Raw genomic sequence first — 21,455 nt, 5'->3', positions numbered from 1 at the left:
CACCAACTGCAGTGCTCTAATGTTTTAGATCCTTTCTCCCTTGGTTATGCTGATTTTGTTGTTATCTGTTGATTTCCTTTGGGTCCTACCAGCATGTCTTGCAGATAGGTTTCCTTGATCACTGTCTTATAAAAACACTGATAAGCAAATAGAGGTGAGATTTCTGCTTCTGTTTCTGTTACTTAGTCTTTAAGCTATGAAGAGGTGCTGTGATGTAGTATATGGACTATTAGCTTTTCCTCTGGCTGATTTCATGGATTTGAGTAGTTACTTAATCCCTCTGAAACTTACTTTACTTTTATAAAAAATGCTTTGTGAGAATTAAGTGAAATGTTTCTAATGTGACCAAAAAGATACCAGAGCTCAGTACGTACCAATTCTCTCTTATTTGTATTTCTGTTCCCCTAGTTGCTGGTTGAGAGTTAGGATCTCTGGGATTAGGCCACTTGGTTAGAATTCTGGGTCTACTGCTTGTTAAATGTATGACAATAGACAGTAACCATTTGTAAAACTCAGCTTGTCCTTCTATAAAACGGGATACAGTAGTACCTACTTCATATGTATATTATGAGGATTAAATGAGTTAATTTCTGGAATTAGTGGCTGGTGTATATTAGGCCCTCACTAAATATTAACTGTTGTTACTATATGCTGTTAATATTCTTGCCTGGAGACTTCTGTGGACAGGAGCCTGGTGGGCTGCTGGCCATGGGGTCACACAGAGTCAGACATGACTGAAGCGACTTAGCATTCATGCATGCATTGGAGAAGGAAATGGCAACCCACTTCAGTATTCTTGCCTGGAGAATCCCAGGGACAGAGAAGCCTGGTGGGCTGCCGTCTATGGGGTCGCACAGAGTCAGACACGACTGAAGTGACCTAGCATGCAGCAGCAGCAGCTGTTAATAAAATCCATGAAATATGGGGTCTTCAAGATGTGTCTTCTCTCCATTGTAAATATGCTCTTCTGCAGACAAACATGGTAAATAAAAAATGTCTGTGGAACTTCCTTGATACAGAGGCATTTTAGGTATGGCAACCCACTCCAGTATTCTTTCTTAGAGAATCCCGTGAACAGAGGCACCTGGGGGTTATAGTCCCCCAGGGTCGCAAAGAGTCAGATATGACTGAAGCAACTTAACACGCATACACTCAGGCTTTGGCTTCAGAGCTGACTGGAAAACATTCCCCTATTATGCAAAGGCTGTCTGTTTGTAACTTCGATGGGATTTTAATATTTATTTCATACCCACTGGTGTTTACATTTATCTTTAAAATATATTCTCTATTCAGTGATTGTCACATCATTGATTCATCATACTGGGTCAAAAGGGTTTTGAAAATACAGGTGATATGGACTAGATATGGGTGAATAGCTCCAAGAAATCATTCAGTTGGAATGAACTCTATGGCTACCTGAAGAAAACCCAACAAACAAACACTTTTGAATTCTATTTCTAATTACAGCAGCTGATCTATAACTCTGCATTGCTTTTTCTATAAATTTCAGCAAAGGAAATAGCAGCATTAGAAGCTTTGCTAAAAGGGAATATAATAATTGAGACTGTGGGCTCAGAGAAATGTATTATTCTTTCTTTTTTTAAAATTTATTTTTTAATCGAAGGATAATTGTTTCACAGAATTTTGTTGTTTTCTGTCAAACCTCAACATGAATCAGTCATAGGTATACACATATCCCCTCCCTCTAAAAAATTTTATTTATTTATTTATTTTTGACTGTGCTAGGTCTTTGTTGTTGTGAAAGGGTTTTCTCTGGTTCTGGGGAGCGGAGGCTACTCTTCTTTGTGGAGCATGGGCTCTAGAGTGTGGGTTCACTAGTTATTGTGCATGGGCATAGTTGCTCCATGGCCTGTGGGTTCTTCCTGGACTGGGGATGGAACCTTGTATCCACCTGCATTGGCAGGTGGATTTTTTACCCCTGAGACACCAGGGAAGCCCAGAAACATATTACTCTTGATAGATTGTTAATGGTATAATTAATTGCAGAGCTTGCAGGATAGAAGGAAATATTTCTGTCTTACTCCTGAGAGATGGCACTCAACACAGTGTTGAACATGGTACCAAGATTTTTATCTTACCTCGTTTGCTTCTGTAAGGTCCACTGTTTGAAGAGGATAAGCATTATTCTTACAACTCCTACTTACAACTAATTTGCTTATCTTCATGGATGAGGGAACTCTATTTTGCCGAATAGCTTTAAAAATCATGTTTGTTTCTCTTTAAAGTTTGTCTTTGACTTGTTAAGTCAAAGGTAATATATGTGGTTTTTATTTTATAATGTATACTGTAATTGGAAATGTCAACTCAGGATTTGCTAGTATTAAGTGATGTAGTGAAAGTGAAGTCGCTCAGTCATGTCCAACTCTTTGCAACCCCATGAACTGTAGCCTACTAGGCTTCTCCATCCTTGGGATTTTCCAGGTAAGAATACTGGAGTGGGTTGCCATTTCCTTCTCCAAGGGATCTTCCCAACCCAGGGATCGAACCCAGGTCTCCCTCAATGCAAGCAGATGCTTTTACCCTCTGAGCCGCCAGCGAAGCCCCCAAGTGATGTAGAGGCAGGGATTAATTTCTGAGATACAGTGAGTATAATGATCCCCTCTATTTCTTTGACCTGAAGTTGTTTTTTTTTTTTAATTTCTGATGTGCCTATAAACTATCTTAATGAACTATTATTTCCTAACTGTAACTCAGATTTAGATGTTTTGTCTAGATCACTGACAAGGACAAGGAGTGTTATGTTGTACGTGTGTAGTTCCCTCTTCTAAAAGAGATGATCATTTCCTTAGCAGTGCTACAGAGATGAGCGACTTCTTCTGTGCCAAACATCTACTAGCTACAGGTTCTGCTTGTGAACATCTCTGGTAGCAACATGAACCACAGCTCTTCTGAAGCAGTGCCATATTCCATACCCCCTCCTCCTGCCCAAGTTGTCTGAATGCTCCTACGGGCTTCTATATAGTTCCTCTTTTGGCATTAAATATCTAGTGTTATCAGATCCAGAATTTAGTCTTTCAGTTTAGGAGAACCTTAGCTTATACCATCCTTCACTGAAACAGAGGAGGTCACTGCTAGGTAATGATACTCAGAGACAAAGAACATTACTTTAGACACACATCTGAGTGGTAGAGGGCAAAATTTCACATCAGTTGTTACTGCAAAGTGGTTTCAGAGAAGATTGAAGAAGTTGCTTCTGCTTATTTTAACTGTTCGAAGTGGATCATTGGTAGTCCCTGAAGGAAGGGGCTTCTGGGATCCATCAGGGAAGGCAGGGTAGGCTGATATCAGCATATTACAGTGACTGGTGTGTGTCAGGAAGTTCATAAAACCCAGTCTTCCTATTAGTGATTGAGCCCAGCCAAGAGTGGAGACATTTTATTAGAGCCTCAGAATTTAAAAAGGCCATCCCAGAGTTAGTCAGTATTTCCCATCAGTAATAGGACATTCATCACTGAGACTGCTGCATTAGAACTAACTAATCATTAGGCTAACAGGATGAGATAAACTGTACTTTTCAAAGCTGTTCAGCTGCTTCAGAAAAAACTCCTGCTGAGTCTGAAGACTCCAGTGCCAGCATTTTACAGACATGTATGGGCAAGCTGCAAAAGATCATTTTTCATATGGTTCCAGGCACCATCTAGAGCCTGTTGCCAATGTAGGCTTGATTTCCACCAAATAACCTTAGTAATCTGTGAGAATCAATTACATACACAAGTCTGTGGTGTTCAGGAAGCAGAGGAAACATGCCTGCAGGTACTGACAAATTCAAATTTTACATTGCTGGGGTTCCAGGAGCAGGCTAAGAATATCTGGATGGAACAAATTTATAGTTTTGAAAAGCTGTGACATTATCTCTTTTAAAAAAATATTTGTTTGGCTGTACTGGATCTTAGATGCAGCATACAGGATCTTTGGTCTTTGTTGTACCATGCTCTTAGCTGTGACATGTGGGATCTAAGTCCCTGACCAGAGATTGAACCGGGGCCCCCAGTATTGAGAGTGTGAAATCTTAGCCACTGTATCATCAGGGAAGTCCTGAGAAATTATCTTTTAATGTAGCATTTTATCGGTAATGGACAGATTAAAAACATTGACTTTGGAGATGTCATCTGCTGACCCATCTCTGCCACTTACCAACTCAGCGATATTTGTGCAAATTAATCTAACTTCTTTAAACCTGAGTTTTCTCATTTGTAATGGGGAAATCACCAATCTTTTGTAGGATTTCCATTGTTGATTAAATGAAGTGATACATAAAATGCTTGATATGGTCAGTGTCTAGAACTCTCATATATATGGGATTAGCTGATCAGATAACATTTAAGTATTTCATAAGAAAATTTAAAGTCAGGACTATCTTGCCTTCTGGGGGGGTGAAAAAAATATTTCTCATGGAAAAAAAAGATTTTCTTAGAAAGCATGTTTTCATGATACATGGGGTAAGACTTTGATTGATTTATATTTAATAAATGCTTAAATAGTAACTAGTGTGTGTCAGGAGCTATTCTACACATTAATCAATGTAGATCCCTTTAGTCCCTAAAATAATCCTCTGAGGGAGATACTATTATTATCCCCTGATACAGATGCGGAAACTGAGGCATGGTTAAATAATTCTTCTAAGGTCACATAAGTGAGTTAGGATATGAACCTCGGAAGTTTGACAAAGTCTGCCTCTTAATCATTGCCCACATGCTTTCATGTGGAAAATGTCCACAACATCAAACTGCATTTTAATTTTCTTAGAAATAAAATGTTCCAGTGTTGCTTAGGAAACCTAACTGTGGTGAGTCACTGAGGAGTTGTTGGTGTTTATATTCTTCCCTCTAGGCTCTAGTTTGGTGAATGAATGAATACCAGTATTCACCTAATTTGTTAATTGATTTTGACTTTTATAGGTATATACAAAATATAGTTTTTAAAAATTAAGGTCTGTCTGACTGAATCTCAGAAGAGTACTTACTGATGGGCACAGACATCATATGTGAAATAACACAGATTGTGATGTGTTGGCAAATCTTAACTATCATGAAATTACTGAAGTCCAAATAATGTACAAAATTTAAAAAGGAAGAAAAGAAAATTAAAAGAACCTTTTGAAAATCTTTGCTTAGAAGTGAAAAACTTAGTCATTGTGAAAGTATAGAGAGGTTTTGAGCAAGTTAGTATGTGCAGTTCATAGGAAAATATTAATTCCTATGTATAGACCAGGTGCTTATTATGATTAAGCACTGGTAACCATGGAGATAGCATGAAATTTATAAAATTAAAAACATACCAGATAGAAAATGCAAGTAGCATAGGAGAGTGAATCATGCCCCAACTGGTCTTAGCTTGATTTCTCTCAAATCTAAAGACTTAAAGAATTTCTGTCTGGTCATTTTCTGAGTAAAATCACTCATTTTTCAGACTCTGAATTTGTGCTTTGGATATCTCAACTTGTTCTTTGAAAATGCTTTTTATCTAAAGTTAATTTAGTCATGATAGAATGTGTGTAGGGTTAGAGATTTTATAAGTAAGAAATAGCTTGAAAGCAGTAGCTTTTAGATTGATCTTGGTAACTTAAATGAGTACCTGAACCTTTTATGTAGACATTTACTGTGAATTTTCAGTTGGCATACTGTAAGCGATTGGTCATGTTTAGTTTTTCAAATGTTTCTTTTAATAAATCATATAGATGGTCCAGGTAGAGAACTGTATGGTATAACATCAGTTTCTGTCATGGAATGATTTGTTCATCCATGAAATGGTGAGCTGGAGAGCCAAAATAAAGTTTCTTTACTCTTGATTCAATAAAGTTTTTTTACTCTTTACTCAATATAAGTTTCTTTACTTATAAACAATCAAAATCAATATTTTGATTGTTTGTAAATCTATTCCATGAGTCCTTTATGACAATAGGTTACTTGCCTGTAGATATTCTGAAAGTGGTATTGTTTGAATTTAAAATCATCATAAATAATTAAAAAATTATAACACAAAGGTTTTACTTTCAGGAAGAATAATTTTACTCAAGGAGGTTGCCAGATTTTCTGTTCAAAGGAAAAATCTTAATTTTAAAAGTAGAATAGATTATATTAAAAAAAATGGCAACTGGTTTAATTGAGAAAAAGGTCCCATAGAATGCTCTTCACAGTTTCATTTGATTGTGATTTGGACCTACTTTAATGCATTTTTAGCTCCCATTTTTCAAGAGAGTCAAAATAAGTGACCTCTATTGGACAGTCAAGTGAAACATTGCCTTTGTGAACATGCCTATCAACACTAGGATGTATTAAAGTGAACGTGGTTGTGCTGCATAAGAGTAGGGATGTAATCTTTTCATCTCTGATTTAGTAGGACCTTTCGTAAGAATACTCATTATACCGTTGGTCACCAGGTTTTTAGAGGGACCAAGAGAGAAAACAGAGAGCCCAGAGATGAGTGACAAGAGTTGATTCAAGTGATCCAAAAGTTAGTCCTGGAAGAGGGTGCTCAAAATGTATTATGTGGCTCACTTGCTTCTCAAATGAAATGACATGGGGAGTTTATTTAAAAATGTAAATTTCTTAAAGAAATTCTCTAGATAGTTCTTAGGTTCATGAGATCTTAGAACCTTTGTCATTGGGGAAAGTAAGTTATTGGGCCCAATTATTTGGGAAGAGGAAATATAGAGGAAACTGAATAATGATCTTTCACTTAATTAATAATAAATTTAATAAGACCCAATTTGAATTATCCATCCTGCTCTCATGTACCCTTTTCCAGTTGCTGATGAAGCAGGAAATACACATATATCTTGATATTTGTTCATGTATTAAGTGGCATTTTTTCTCATTATTTCTTATAAGCTTTTATCTCTCTAAAACTTATTTTTAAAAAATGTATAAAACATTCTGATGATTTTCATTGTTAGAACTGTAGAAACATCTCATTCCTCAGAGAAACAAAACCTCTTCTTAGCAGTAAAAGGAACTCATTAGCAAAATGGATAGTATTAGCAGCTTTAAAACATAATGCAGTTGTGACTTTCACATGGTTACTTCTTACAATAATCTGTTAAAGGTTAGGACAAAGTATTAAATGCAACTCACTGAAGGTGATCAGAATGGTATGTGGTTGGTTCCTAACATGTAGCTTTTTGGTAATTCAACATTAACCAAGGATTGGATTTTTAAAGCCTTGGACCTATCTTCTTTAAATGTTTCTTCTCTCAGTAGGTATTTGGAAGGGAACTGGAAACCTGGAGTGCTGGTATTCTAAATTTCTGGCTGAAGGCCTAGTCAGATGTTTTGGAACTCTGACTAGGATGTAGCAAGATAGTTATCCTGTTATGAAAATTGAGTAGCTCTAACAAAGACTGTGAAGAAAGCTAGCACTGAAGAATTGATGCTTTTGAACTGTGGCGTTGGAGAAGACTCTTGAGAGTCCCTTGGACTGCAAGGAGATCCAACCAGATCATTCTAAAGGAGATCAGTCCTGGATATTCATTGGAAGGACTGATGCTAAAGCTGAAACTCCAATACTTTAGCCACCTCATGCAAAGAGTTGACTCATTGGAAAAGATTGTGATGCTGGGAGGGATTGGGGGCAGGAGGAGAAGGGGATGACAGAGGATGAGATGGCTGGATGGCATCACCGACTCGATGGACATGAGTTTGGGTGAACTGCGGGAGTTGGTGATGTACAGGGAGGCCTGGCGTGCTGCAATTCATGGGATCACAAAGAGTTGGACACGACTGAGCAACTGAACTGAACTGAACTGAACAAGTGTTCTCTCCCACAGTTATAGCTGGATAAAGTGGGGCTTGGGCCCAGGTCTTAACCTCTTTCAGTTATAGCTCACTGATTTTTCATACTGTTCCTAGTATTGTAATATACTTTTAGTAGCAGTTTTTTATTATTTGGTTGCTAAGTGGAGTCTGACTCTTTTGTGACCCCATGGACTGAAGCCTGCCAGGCAACTCTGTCCATGGGGTTTTCCAGGCAAGAACACTGGAGTGGGTTGCCATCTCCTTCTCCAGGGGATCTTCCCCACCCAGCGATCAAACCCAGATCTACTTTGCAGGCAGATTCTTTACCACTGAGCATTATATAAATATTTGTTGAGTAAATGAATAATTTGTCAACTGAAAAAAATGCACAATGTGAGAATTGTGAGTTAAGAGTTATTTGGAGCAAAATGGTGACTATAGCCTGGGAGGTGGACTCTCAGAACTGCTCCACAGAGGTGGAGGGGGGGACACAACATATATATGATTCTGGTGAAGAGGGATAGAAGTAACCAATCATACATTTGGAAGAAGGTGGCTGCTAGTCATGAGGAGCAGGTGTCTCTGTTAATGATTTTAGTGCTTTTCTGGATATGAGAAGATGCAAGAAATTGGGCTCATAAAATCTTTTATCTGAAGGCCTGTTCTGCCAGTTTTTCCCAGATCACAGAATGCCTCATACCTGATTTCCACCCTAAACTCCTTTTGGGGCATGTTGGAGATCAGCAACTGCAGTGGCTAGTGACTTCATCCTTCTAGAGGCAGATGATGAGTGACAATTTTTAGTTGACAAAATAAGGCTAAAGTTTTAGTCAGCATAAAGCTCAGTTTGAATCAATATATGTGACATAGCCATGGAAACAGTGAGTATAATCTTGGGCTGCAAGAATAGATGTGTAGTGTCTAGAATGGAGAGGGAAAGTATTACTTTGCTCTTTCCAATTTGGGGCGAGTCTAGCAATGTAGGATTCTTTTATCGGTCCCACAGGCGGCTCAGTGGTAAAGAATCTGCCTGCCAGTGCAGATGATGCAGCAGACTCAGTCCCTGGGTTGGAAAGATTCCCCTGGAGTAGAAAATGGCAATCCGCTCCATTATTCTTACCTGGAAAATCCCATGGACAGAGGAGCCTGGTGGGCTACAGTCCAGGTGTCACGAAGAGCTGGACACGACTGAGAAACTGAGTATGTATGCACTTTCAGAGAAACATTAACAAACTGGGTATTAACTAGTAGTGTGATATGGTAAGACTACAATTTTTAATTGAAAAATGTAGTTGAAAAACAATGGGATGTAAATAAAAGGATTCATTGAGACTAGCTAGTATTTTTGATAGCTATCCTGTAGGAGAGGTCCTAGAGGGAAGGAGTTGGAGTTGTTGTAGATGCCTGTGGGTGACAGAGATAGAGAGGCATGTATTAGCTCATTAGCTTTTCATGTATGGAAAGCTTTCTAATGTTTTAAGAGAGAAGTGGCTGCGTTGGTGAGCAGTGAACGCTTGATCAGTCAGTAGGTTGGCTTAGTGAACACTTTGCATGGTGTTATAGAAAGGATCCATGCTTCAAAAGGATGGTCAGCTTCGATGTCCTTGAAGGTTCCATGTGAACCTGACATTCTCTTGTTCTCTTATCTCCTTCTACCACCCCCCAAGTCTTATGCTAGTTGTCTAGTGCTCATTACAAGAGTTTGTTTGAAAAATCTCTGAGACCCTGCTATTTATCTTTTCAAAGGCTTTATTTTTAGTATTTCTTTACTTAAAGTTGGAAGCAAAATGGACTTCTATTTCTGAAGAGAAAACTTTGTTAATGATTTCTTAATATTTGTAAATACATAAGTATATGATATATTATATATTATTTATATTTTATCACCAGTATGTGTAACTGATACTGTTTCATATGTAATGCTAAAGTGAACAGATGAGTGGTAGATTCTGTATATTTTATTTAGACCAGCGAAAGTTTATAATCTGAGGATTAGGATAAAAGCTTAATTAAGCTTTTTTGAATGTGATTTGTCTTAAAAATGGATTTACTGTGGAATACCTACAAAATACTTCCTGCCATTAGTCAGATGTTCTCAACAGGTTTGTGACTAACAAGTCATTTTATTCTACATTTGTACTTTGCTGGATGATTAAATCTTGGACCAAAGTAAGTTTTCATATTTCTTTTTATTCTAAATTTCAAATTGTGCTTTCCTGGGAAATTAACTACTTTGATTTAATTTCTGAGTGAGTAAATCCCTTAAACACTGGATATAAAAATACAGTTGACCCTTGAGCAATATGGGTTTGAACTGTGGGGGTCTACTTGAATTCTTCCCGATAAATATATTGGAAAATTTTGTGGAGATTTGCAACAATCTGATGAAACTCAGAGGAACTGTGTAGCCTAGAAACACAGAAAAAATTAAGAGAAAAATATAATGAATGCATAGAATACATGTAGATACAAGTCTCTTCTATCATTAAATACTATAAAATATACACAATTCTATTATAAAGAGTTAAAATGTATCAAAAATTACACGTACACTTACAGACCATATATGGCAGCATTTGCAGTGGAGAGAAATGTAAACAAATGTAAATATGCAGTTTTCTAGGCTTTAGCAGTACATGAACTGAGAACTTCCAGATGTACAAAACAGGGTTTAGAAAAGGCAAAGGAACCAGAGGTGAAATTACCAGCATTTGTTGGATCATGGAGAAAGCAAGGGAATTCCAGAAAAACATCTACTTCTGTTTCACTGACTACTCAAAAGCCTTTGACTCCGTGGATCATAACTAACTGTGGAAAATTCTTATAAAGATACGGGAGTACCAGACCGCCTTACCTGTCTCTCCAAACCTATATATGAAGCAACAGTTAGTACCATATATGGAACAACTGACTAGTTCAAAACTGGGAAAGGAGTACAACAAGGCTGTATATTGGCACCCTGCTTATTTAACTTTTGTGCAGAGTACATCCTGTGAAATATGGGGCTGGATGAATCACAAGCTGGAATCAAGATTGCTGGGAGAAATATCAACTGGGTGTGGATATGAGGATGATACTACTATAATGGCGAAAGCAAAGAGGAACTAAAGAGCCTCTTGATGAGGGTGAAAGAGAGTGAAAAAGTTGTCTTGTAACTCAACATTCAAAAAACTAGGATTATGGCATCCAGTCCCACCACTTCATGGCAAATAGAAGGGGAAAAAGTGGGAGCAGTGACAGATTTTCTTTTCTTGGGCTGCAAAATCACTGTGGATGGTGATTGCAGCCACAAAATTAAAAGATGCTTGCTCCTTGGAAAGAAATTTATAACAAACTTGACAGCATTTTAAAAAAGCAGAAACATCACTATGCTGACAAAGGCCCCTACAGCCAAAGCTGTGATTTTTCCAGTAGTTGTGTACAGATATGAGAGTTGGATCGTAAAGAAGGCTGATAGCCGAAGAACTGATGCTTTCCAATTGTGGTGCTGGAGAAGACTCTTGAGAGTTCCTTGGACTGAAAGGAGATCAAACCAGTCAATTCTAAAGGAATATTCATTGGAAGGACTGGTGCTGAAGCTCCAACACTTTGGCCACCTGATGTGAAGAGCCAACTCTTTGGAAAAGATCCTGATGCTGGGAAAGATTGAGGGCAGGAAGAGAAGGGGGTGACAGAGAATGAGATGGTTAGAGGGCATCACCGACTCAATGAATGTGAATTTGAGCAAATTCCAGGAGATAGTGAAGGACAGGGAAGCTTGGCATGCTGCAGTCTGTGAGGCTACAAAGAGTCAGATTCGTCTTAACAACTGAGCAACAACAAAGTGAAGTGAAAGTCGCTCAGTTGTGTTCGACTCTTGCGATGCCATGTACTAAACAGTCCATGCAGTTTTCCAGGTCAGAATACTGGAGTGGGTAGCCTTACCCTTCTTGGGATCTTCCCAACTCAGGGGTCAAACCCAGGTCTCCCACATTACACGTTGATTTTTTACCAGCTGAGCCACAAGGGAAGCCCAAGTAACAAAAGGGTGGTGGTGGTGAAGTCGCTCAGTCGTGTCCGACTCTTTGCGACCCCATGGACTGTAGCCTACCAGCCTTCTCCGTCCATGGGATTCTCCAGGCAAGAATACTGGAGTGGGTTACCATTTCCTTCTCCAGGGGATCTTCGAGACCCAGGTTCGATCCCGCATTGGAGGCAGACGCTTTAACCTCTGAGCCACCAGGGAAGCCCCCAAAAGGACTTCCTTGATAATCCAGTGATTAAGAATCTGTGCTTCTACTGCAGGGGGCATGAGTTTGATCCCTGGGTGGGCAACTAAGACCCCACATGCAACATGGTATGTAGTACACTATTCCTAATGTAATAATTTCATAGCTACCTCGTGTTGCTATTGTGGTGAACTTGTTTTGCAATAAGAACTATATGAGATATTTTTGTGTTTAAGTTATAATGTTTCTGGTAATGTATTATGAATATGACTGTAATACTGTATGCCATGAAAATTTTACAACAATTCATTCATTACCATATAGACTAGCTACTCTGGCTACTATAATTGTATTGCTGCTTCTTCATTATGAATGCATGAATCACTGTACCTGTAAATATGAATTTCTTTTCATATTATCTTTTTGTTTTTGATTTGTAGTGTTAGTATTCTGTATAACAGCTACAGTATCTTCTATCATATAATGCAGTATTAATGTAGGTTGTTATTCAGTCACTATGCTGTGTCCAACTCTGTGACCTATCACTGCAGCACACCAGGCTTCCCTGTCCTTCACCATCTCCTGGAGTTTGCTCAAACTCATGTCAATTGAGTCAGTGATGCCACTGAACCATGTCATCCTCTGTCTCCCTCTTCTCCTCCTTCCCTCAATCTGGTACTGACAGACAATTCATTTTATAGACAGATGATGTAAACTTATGGCATCTATACATACAGTATTGTAAATATATCTTCCTTTTGGTTTTCTTACTATTTTCTTTTCTCTACTTTTATTATAAGAATACAGTGTATAAAACATATAACATACAAAATATGTGTTAATTGACTGTTCATGTTATTGGTAGGGCTTCTATTCAACAATAGGCTGTTGGAATAGGCTGTTGTAGTTAAGATATTGGGGAGTCAGAAAGTTTTGACTGTATGGGAGTTGGTGCCCTTACCCCCGTGTCATTTAACGGTCAATTGTATATTTGACTTTAGAGCATGTGAGTACCAAAATATGTGCAATGTGTTGATCTGGAAACATGCTGACCCTGCTTGTTATACTATCTAGGTGCTTGAAGCAAAGCCTGAAAGAAAACCTAGGTTAAAATTTTGGTGTCTTCTCGAAGCAATTCCTTAGTATCAGTTTTTTTAGGTCATATATTTTCTCCCTGGATTGCCAGAGAGTTTGGGAAGAAAATGTTCAAATTCTTTTTATAATTAATTTCCTCTGGAAAGTAAGAAATACAAATGTTCTAACATTTATCACATGGTTTAACACTAGTGCCTTACACTGCCCACTTGTCAAATAGTCATGGATTCTAAAGAGTCTCCCAGCTATTCTAGAAAGAGTGGGAGTCAAACATCATGCCCATATTTATTAGTTCACTTTCAACATATAATAGTTTTTTTGTGGTGCCTGTCTTTCTTGTTTAGTAGACGAGCATATTGTGCTATCTAGTTTTGGTTCAAATAACTTTCAAAGATTCTTGCAAATAAACCCCATGGGTTAAATATAATGCTAACCACTCAAATGATTACAAAATGAATTTCATGATTTAATAAGCACAGCCAATAATGTGCCTCATCTATTTGGATCTTTTTATCTTTGTGTAGCATTTTCTTTCTAGATTATGGCAACCAGAATTGAATTAAGAATCAGACTTTTGAATCATAGCATCAGTAAATGTTAAGCTAAGTTTGAAGGAGATGGTGTATATTTGATTGTGTTGATATTTATTTTGAAGTTATTAATGATATTTTACTGTGAGGAAAGATTTTCGGACCACTAATTAATAAACTGGTATTATATAAAATTTTCATTTCATTTTATTTATTTTTTATAATATTTCTGTTGTTATACATTTTGAAATGTACCTACTAGCACAGTAAATGATATAATTTATATGTTATATATGTGAAGATTTAAAACATTTTTATTCATAAAAGTACATAGTTCCGTTGACCCTTGAACAACATGGGTCTGAATTGTGCAAGTCCACTTATAAGCAGAGTTCTTTCAACAAATATAGTTGGCTTTCCACACATGCTGGTTCTGAATCTGGTGGTTCAGCACTCATGGATACAGAGGTCCACTATGAGAGTTAAGCATACTCAGATATTTGTGTCTATGGTGGGTCCTTGAACCAATTCCCTGTGAATGCTGAGGGATAATTGTAGAAAAATCTGGAGATACTAGTCTAGGTGTAATTCACTAGGAGTGAAAGAGGAAGGCATATCGTTTTATTTTCCCCCTAAAACATAAAAGAATGAATCTTTGTCCACATGTGCATCTTCCTATCCCCAACAGGAATAGATTCTTGTCACTCAGTTATTGAAAACCATTGTCAAATTAGTGATTTTATTTGTCCTTGTCAGAAATTTCTACTTAAAGGAAACAGAAGATGCATTTTTGTAGGCATGCTTTCTTTTCTGTATGACAACTTTTATCTGTATATAATAGTTACATCTTTTAAAAAGAATGGCACATCAGCATTTGCTGTTGTACTCTGATCTATTTACTTTTCTGTGTGTCCATATGGTTTAGAAGAGAAACTTAGTTTGTATTAACTAAGACAAATGAGACTACAGTTAGGCAGACCAACTGACTTTATTTCTAGTCTTCAAAATAGTGGTACTAAAACAACAACAAAACTGAAAAAAAAAATGAGCAAACTGAAAAACAAAGAACTCAAAACTTAGGATCTTCTCATATTCTTTGGATTGAAAAGTGAATAGAATAAAAGAATCAGTTGATTCCATGGCAACCTTTCATTCCTTTCCAAAGGAGATTTTAAGAGATTGAAAACATAAAAAGTAGATGCTGTTCTAATAATTCTTTTATATTTTGATCAGAAAAGGCCTGAATCTTTATAAATCCAACAAAAGTACATTTGTCCCATCTTTGGGAACATAGAGATCTATTGTGGAAAAATCATTTTTATTCTCCTTTTCTTCTTATGCTTTCAATTAGAATTTCATCTAGAATATTTCTTCTCTTATAATTGAGTAACAAAATTATCCAATAATTTTTGCCAAACATTCAGAATTGTTCAGAAGAAAGGGTAGAAATAAGGTAACCTATAATACCAATAATTTGGCTCCTGGATATTTTTCAATTAAATGGGAATTGGAGTCTGTTAATGATGAATTAAAGTTTAGATCTTTTCTCTGCCTCGATTAATAGGTTGACATCTATAACAGAAGATCAAGACTGACACCAAGATCTATGAAGTCAGCAAAATTACTGTATACTAGTGTATTTGCCTTTCATAATTATTGACTTGAGTCTTAGATTAGGCTGCATGGAAATAGATTCTGAGATGAAGAGGTTATTTGACAAGTGGTCTCCAGAGTGCATATGTAAGGAAGTGAGAAAAGGAGGATCAGCAAGAGGGAGACACTGACCCTCAATGCAACTGAGCATCAGTAGAGACTCTAGGGAGCTCTGGAGCTGGGATGTCCTTTCAGAGATACTCTGTACTGAAGCAAGGGGTTCTTTGTTCCACAGTCAAGCTCATTGACTATGGGCTCTCCCCTGAGAGGGAGCTCAACTTTAAGTGAGGTAGTTCTTTGTGGCCAAGGGCATTTCTCTGTGAGGGACCCACATGTGAACTGTCAAGAGATGGTATTCCCAACAGCTGAGAGAAGGATGCTTTATCCTTGAGGAAGGAATCTGGGTGGAGCATCCAGTACCAGGTATACTCCATAAGGTAGCACTGAATTCTGCACTCAGCTGTACAGGATACAGAATAGCAGCTTGGCTGAGAAGGTAAGTTCTTGTGGATTATGGCCTTTGTTACTGGCAAGATTAATTAGAACTGTGCTTGCTATGGATCATTGAGGCAAGCAGAGAATATTCACATTTTGCCCCCTTCATCATCCATCACCCTCAAAAACCAAAGCTTAGATACTGTGCGTGAGAGTTGAACCTTAGGTTTCTTAATCAGATTCTCTAAATTGGACAGAGTTTATATTGATGCCAGCTGACAGAACAGAGTTAAGCCTTAACATTAGGAACTTCTAAGTTTTGAGTCACTTTTGAATGGGCTTTAATTTTTTTTGTTAGATCACTGGTTTTACTTTAATCATTGAGAAAGTGGTAATGTTTCTTTTGATTGAATTTGATTTCACTTATCACATTTGTTTAGATTCAGATAACATTAAGCATGTTAGAGCCATGTAATTCTCAACCTTCTGTTAACCAGGCAGTTTTTAATCACTGTGAAAAGGAAGCAGATGATCAATTTTCAGACAGTTACCTGTCACTGAGATAACGCTGAAACAATAAAGATTGATTTTTATGTTAATAAAACTAGAGAGATCTCTTGACAAACTCAGACCTGGGTTTTCTGGAAAATATAAACTCGTATATTTTTATATTTATAGGACTTTGCTTTAATGATACCAGGGTCCCTGTCAGCCCTTAATAGTATAAAATTAAAATTGCCTAGTTTATGTATTTCTAAGCACTTAAGTTGGGATGTAAAGCTAAGCTAAGCAGCTTTGTTCATTGTTATTTAATTTAGATCTTTATATATACATGCTACAGTCAAACCAGTTGTGCAACAAAATGATTTGAATTTTTAAGTGTTTTTTAACATAGACTTACTGATGTATTGTTGTTCAGTTGCACAGTCCTGTCATACTCTTTGTGACCCCATGGACTGCAGCCTGCCAGGCTTCCCTGACCTTCACCATCTCCCAGAGCTTGCTCAAATTCATGTCCATTGAGTTGGTGATGCCATCCAACCATCTTGTCCTCTGCTGTTCCCTTCTCCTCCTGCTTTCAATCTTGCCCAACATCAGGGTTTTTTCCAGTGAGTCAACTCTTCACATCAGGTGGCCAAAGGTTTGGAGCTTCAGCATCAGTCCTTCCAATGAATATTCAGAACTGATTTCCCTCAGGATCGACTTGTTTGATCTCCTTGCAGTCCAAGAGACTCTCAAGAGTCTTCTCCGACACCACAATTCAAAAGCATCAGTTCTTCCATGCTCAACCTTCTTAATGGCCCATCTCTACTGGAAAAACCATAGTTTGATTATACTGACCTTTGTTGGCAAAGTAATATCTCTGTTTTTTAATATACCATCTGGGTTTATCATAGCTTTTCTTTTAAGTAGCAAGCGTCTTTTAATTTCATGGCTGCAGTCACTGTACAGTGATTTTGGAGTCCAAGAAAATAAAGTTTGCCTATGCTTTTGATGTAGACACCTAGATAAATATGGAATAGAATTTTTATCTCTGGAGGTAGGTGATGTGAAAAATTGACAGATTTACTTTGGGCAATGATCCATTGGTCTTCAAATGTAGCCTGTGATAGGAATTATGGTACGTGTAGACCTACTGGCACCCATTTTTTCCACTGTTGGACAAAAGGAAAGACAAGATGAAACGATGGAGAAATGGATAGAGTGAGAGGAAGAAAGGAAGGAGGAAAGGAGACCTAACTAGAATTTTTTAAAAAGCCTCATCTTATTAGTCATCAGTTGGAGGTACTTAAATAACATCAAATGAGTGCAGGTAATATATTAGTATTTTCATTGCTACCAGTAGGAATTAGTCTCATGACACAGATATGGGGAGTTACTTTGTTTATCACGCTTTGAGAAACTGCAAAAGCCATCATGACTTCTATTTCCTTTGAATCCTGTTTGTGAAAACACCTCACTTTGTTGAGAGAGCTTTGTAGGGAACAGTTCTCTTGTATTAGAATGTTGGTACACATTTTGAATACTTTTAGTAGTGGAAATAGTATTGCTTGCTTTGGAGCTATTCTGTGGTAAGTGGAGTCTCAATTTGTTTTTCTTAATTTATTTTTTATTGAATTATAATTGACTTAAAATATTTATATTAGTTTCAAGTCTACAACATAGTGCTTCAATATTTTTGTGTGTGTATGTTACAAAATGATCACCATGATAAATCTAGTTGCCATCTGTCACCATACAAAGTTGTTATAGTATTACTGACTATATTCCCCATACTGTACATTACATCCCTGTGACTTACTTGATAAATGGAAGTTTGTACCTTTCTTAATCTCCCTCACCTATTTCACTCATCCCATCACTTCTCTCCCCTGTGGCAATGACTAATTTGTTCTCTCTGTCTGTTTCTGTTTTTCTTTGTTTTAGATTCTATAATAAGTGAAATCATATAGTATTTGTCTTTCTCTGTCTGAGTTATTTCACTTAGCATAATACCGTCTAGGTGCATCTGTATTGTTGCAAGTGGTTTCATTCTTTTTTATAGCTGAATCAGTTGCATACCACATCTTCTTTATCCATTCATATGTCAGTGGACACTTAGATCTCAGCATGGCTGTCTCCATTGTCTGGTGGGTCTTGAGGCTGGTACTGGCCCACTGGTGAGCAGATAAACCCTTAGCACTAATAAGCTAGGAGGAGGACTCCAAAATGGTACATGCCACACCCATGTCCTTCTGGTAGATCAAGCTCCCCAAATTGGCTGCTACCAGTGTCTGTGATCTCAGAAAGAGTCCCAGTTGCTTCCCACCCCTTTAGGAGGCTTTCCAAGACTAGCAAGTGGTCTAACCTAGGCTCCTTTCAAATTATAGTCTCTGTGCTGGAACTTGAAGCATGTGAGATTTTTGAGTGCCTGAAAGCTCTCATTTCCAACAGCCCTCTATGGCTCTCCTGTGTGTAAGCTCTGCTAACCTTCAAAGCCTGATGTTTTTGAGGTTCTTCATTCTGGAGCAGGATCCCCACACTGAGGAGTTTGATCTGGAGCTCAGATCTCTTGCTTTTTAGGGAGAACTTTCACAATTGTGGTTATCTTCTCATTTGTGGGTTGCCTACCTGGGACTGTGGGTCTTGATTATATCATGTCTCTGCCCCTCCTGCCCACCTGGTTGTGGTTTGTTTTTCTTTAGTTGTGGAAAATCTACTCTGCTAGTCATCAGCTGATTCTCATAGATAGTTGTTCTGTAAATAGTTATAATTTTGGTGTGCCTGTGGGAGGAGGTGCACCCAGGCCTTCCTTCTCTGTCCTCTCGGCTATTCCCCAGGACTCTGATTTTTTTTTTTTTTTCTTGTATGCTCAAGGAAATATGTAGGACAATTAAAAATATGTTTTTAAAATCAGTAGAAATGATACTATCACTAAAATATCTGGTAGAATTTATTACCAGAAATTGTTTCTTTCCTATGTTATAGAGACAGCAGTATTTTCACCCTTGAGACATTTATGAGAGCTGTTATTTTACTTTGGATTTCTTTTTTGTTAATTTTTATTTTTTCCAGTGTTGAAGCTGGTCAATTTGTGCTAAAGACCTTTTCTTTAACATTTATATTACTTGAATATATATGCACCACATGCTAAAATGTGTAGAGATTTATGATACACACATTGTCATTTTTATATATGACTGCCATAGATTTTTATTTTCCATTTTATCAGACTCTTTGGCCTCATTTCATCCTGACCATTGCCCAGCATACAAGACATAAGCAACAATTCACACGCATTGTAAACCCTCATAAACTACTCAGTAAGTTTCAGGGTGAGTCATCTTTATCAGTTGAAACTTCAGGCACTTTATTCTCCCTCTGGGCAACTGTAGAAGTACAGTGGGATGAATAAACATGCTATTTTGTGTGAAAAAGCAGGAATCACTAGGTCTTAGCCCCCTGTCTTCTGATGTCATAACTCTAGTTTATATTTTTGCACATACTGAGTATGTGAAAATTCTATCACTATCTGTCTTCATTTTGGAGTGTGATCAGAGATTTTGATACTCCTGGATGTGGGGATTGGACTTAGGATGGCTGGTCTTGAGAAATAGTTTTGGTTCCCAATTCCAAGTAAGTCACCCTCATATAATGAGAATCTGTTGTTTTATCCTGGGAGACATGGATAGTTTATCCTGGGAGACATATCATTTACTAAATAATGATAAAATTACCTCAGATAACACTGACTTTCATAGTCTCTCTGATCTGTTTATATTCTAACCATGTTCACTAGATTTCATCATAATAAATGGAGAAATGTCACTATAATTATTTTGTACAATTTTAGGATTAATGTGTGTATCTAATTAAAATGACTTTATTAGACATTTTTCCACTAGATAAATTATTTTATTTTTCTTAAAGAAAAATACCTTTAAGCCTCCCTATAAAGAATATTGAGATTATTCAGAATCAAAGAACTAGATTTATAGCTTATGCTGCTGTGTTGAAGAGAATATGTTTAATGAGCTAGAAAGTCTGTGATCAATTTCAGTAACTGAATTTCCTTTTTTCTTATTTAATTGTTAGGGGCAGCAGTAGAAACTTGACTTTAGAAGGGAATAAAGAGCCATTTCCAGAAAGATGCTTGAGATTTAGAAATTGTTTGTATGGGTATTGTATATTAAACAGGTTAAACAAAGATGTTCTTATTCAAGTCTGAGAGTTTATATTCATAAATAATACTGCTTTTTTGACATTGGGCCTTGCATTTAGAAAAATAATGCTTATATAAACACATTTGTCAAAAAAGGCACTTCTCTTCACAAAGATCAATATTTGTGAATGAGGCACTGAGGCTTTTAAAATCCTTTAGAAGAGCAGTAGAAACTGCCTGATGCACATACCCCTAACTGAATCTCAAGATAACATCCTACAGTTATGGGAAATGCAAAGTTTTCAGGTAGAACTAATAGGCTTATACACTTCTCCAAGCATACTGAGCTCTGACTCTGTGCCTCAAGGTGGGGCTAGATGGAGTGTGATGACACAGCCCCAGAAAAAGTGAAAAGAGTGAAAGCGAAGTCACTCGGTCATGTCTGACTCTGCGACCCCATGGACTGTAGCCTATGAGGTTCCTCCCTCCATGGAATTTTCCAGGCAAGAGTACTGGAGTGGGTTGCCTTTTCCTTCTCCAGGAGATCTTCCTGACCCAGGGGTTGAATCTGGGTCTCCAGCATTGCAAGCAGACGATTTTACCATCTGAGCCACCAGAGAAGCTCCCTGACGCGGCCCCAGATGGCACTAAAAAAGGGCTCTACAAAAACGACAACACTTCTTGTAATTTTATTGCAGATCACTATCTTTTCCTCCACCTTCATCTTTTTGTGACCTCACTTTCCCTCTTGTACATTGAGGAACTAGCAGCTAACAAATTCCTGTTCTACTGATACCTTCAGGGGTCCACTATTCATCTTGCCTCCCATCACCTCCTGTGCATAATTCATGAAAACTATTTGTTCTGCTGTGTTCCGGCCACACTACACTGGAGAAACACTCGCTGTAAGTAATACATGATCCACTGAATGTGCCTGCTTGTTTCTTCAGATTCGTTTGAGGCATCTTGTCTGTCAGCCCTTCTTTGATCTCTCCTGGTTGGGGCTGATTATTCCCGCCTTGAATCCCTGGGGCATATTGTACCTGTTTCTTTCATACTCCAAACCCTGTATTACACTTATCTTGTTCTTAACCCCTGCTCCAGACTGCAGGTTCTTCTAGGATGGAAAGTATGTCTT

The sequence above is a fragment of the Capricornis sumatraensis genome, chromosome 5, assembly GCF_032405125.1.
Source record: "Capricornis sumatraensis isolate serow.1 chromosome 5, serow.2, whole genome shotgun sequence".
Lineage (NCBI taxonomy): Eukaryota > Metazoa > Chordata > Mammalia > Artiodactyla > Bovidae > Capricornis > Capricornis sumatraensis.
This window is presented reverse-complemented; position numbering follows the sequence as displayed.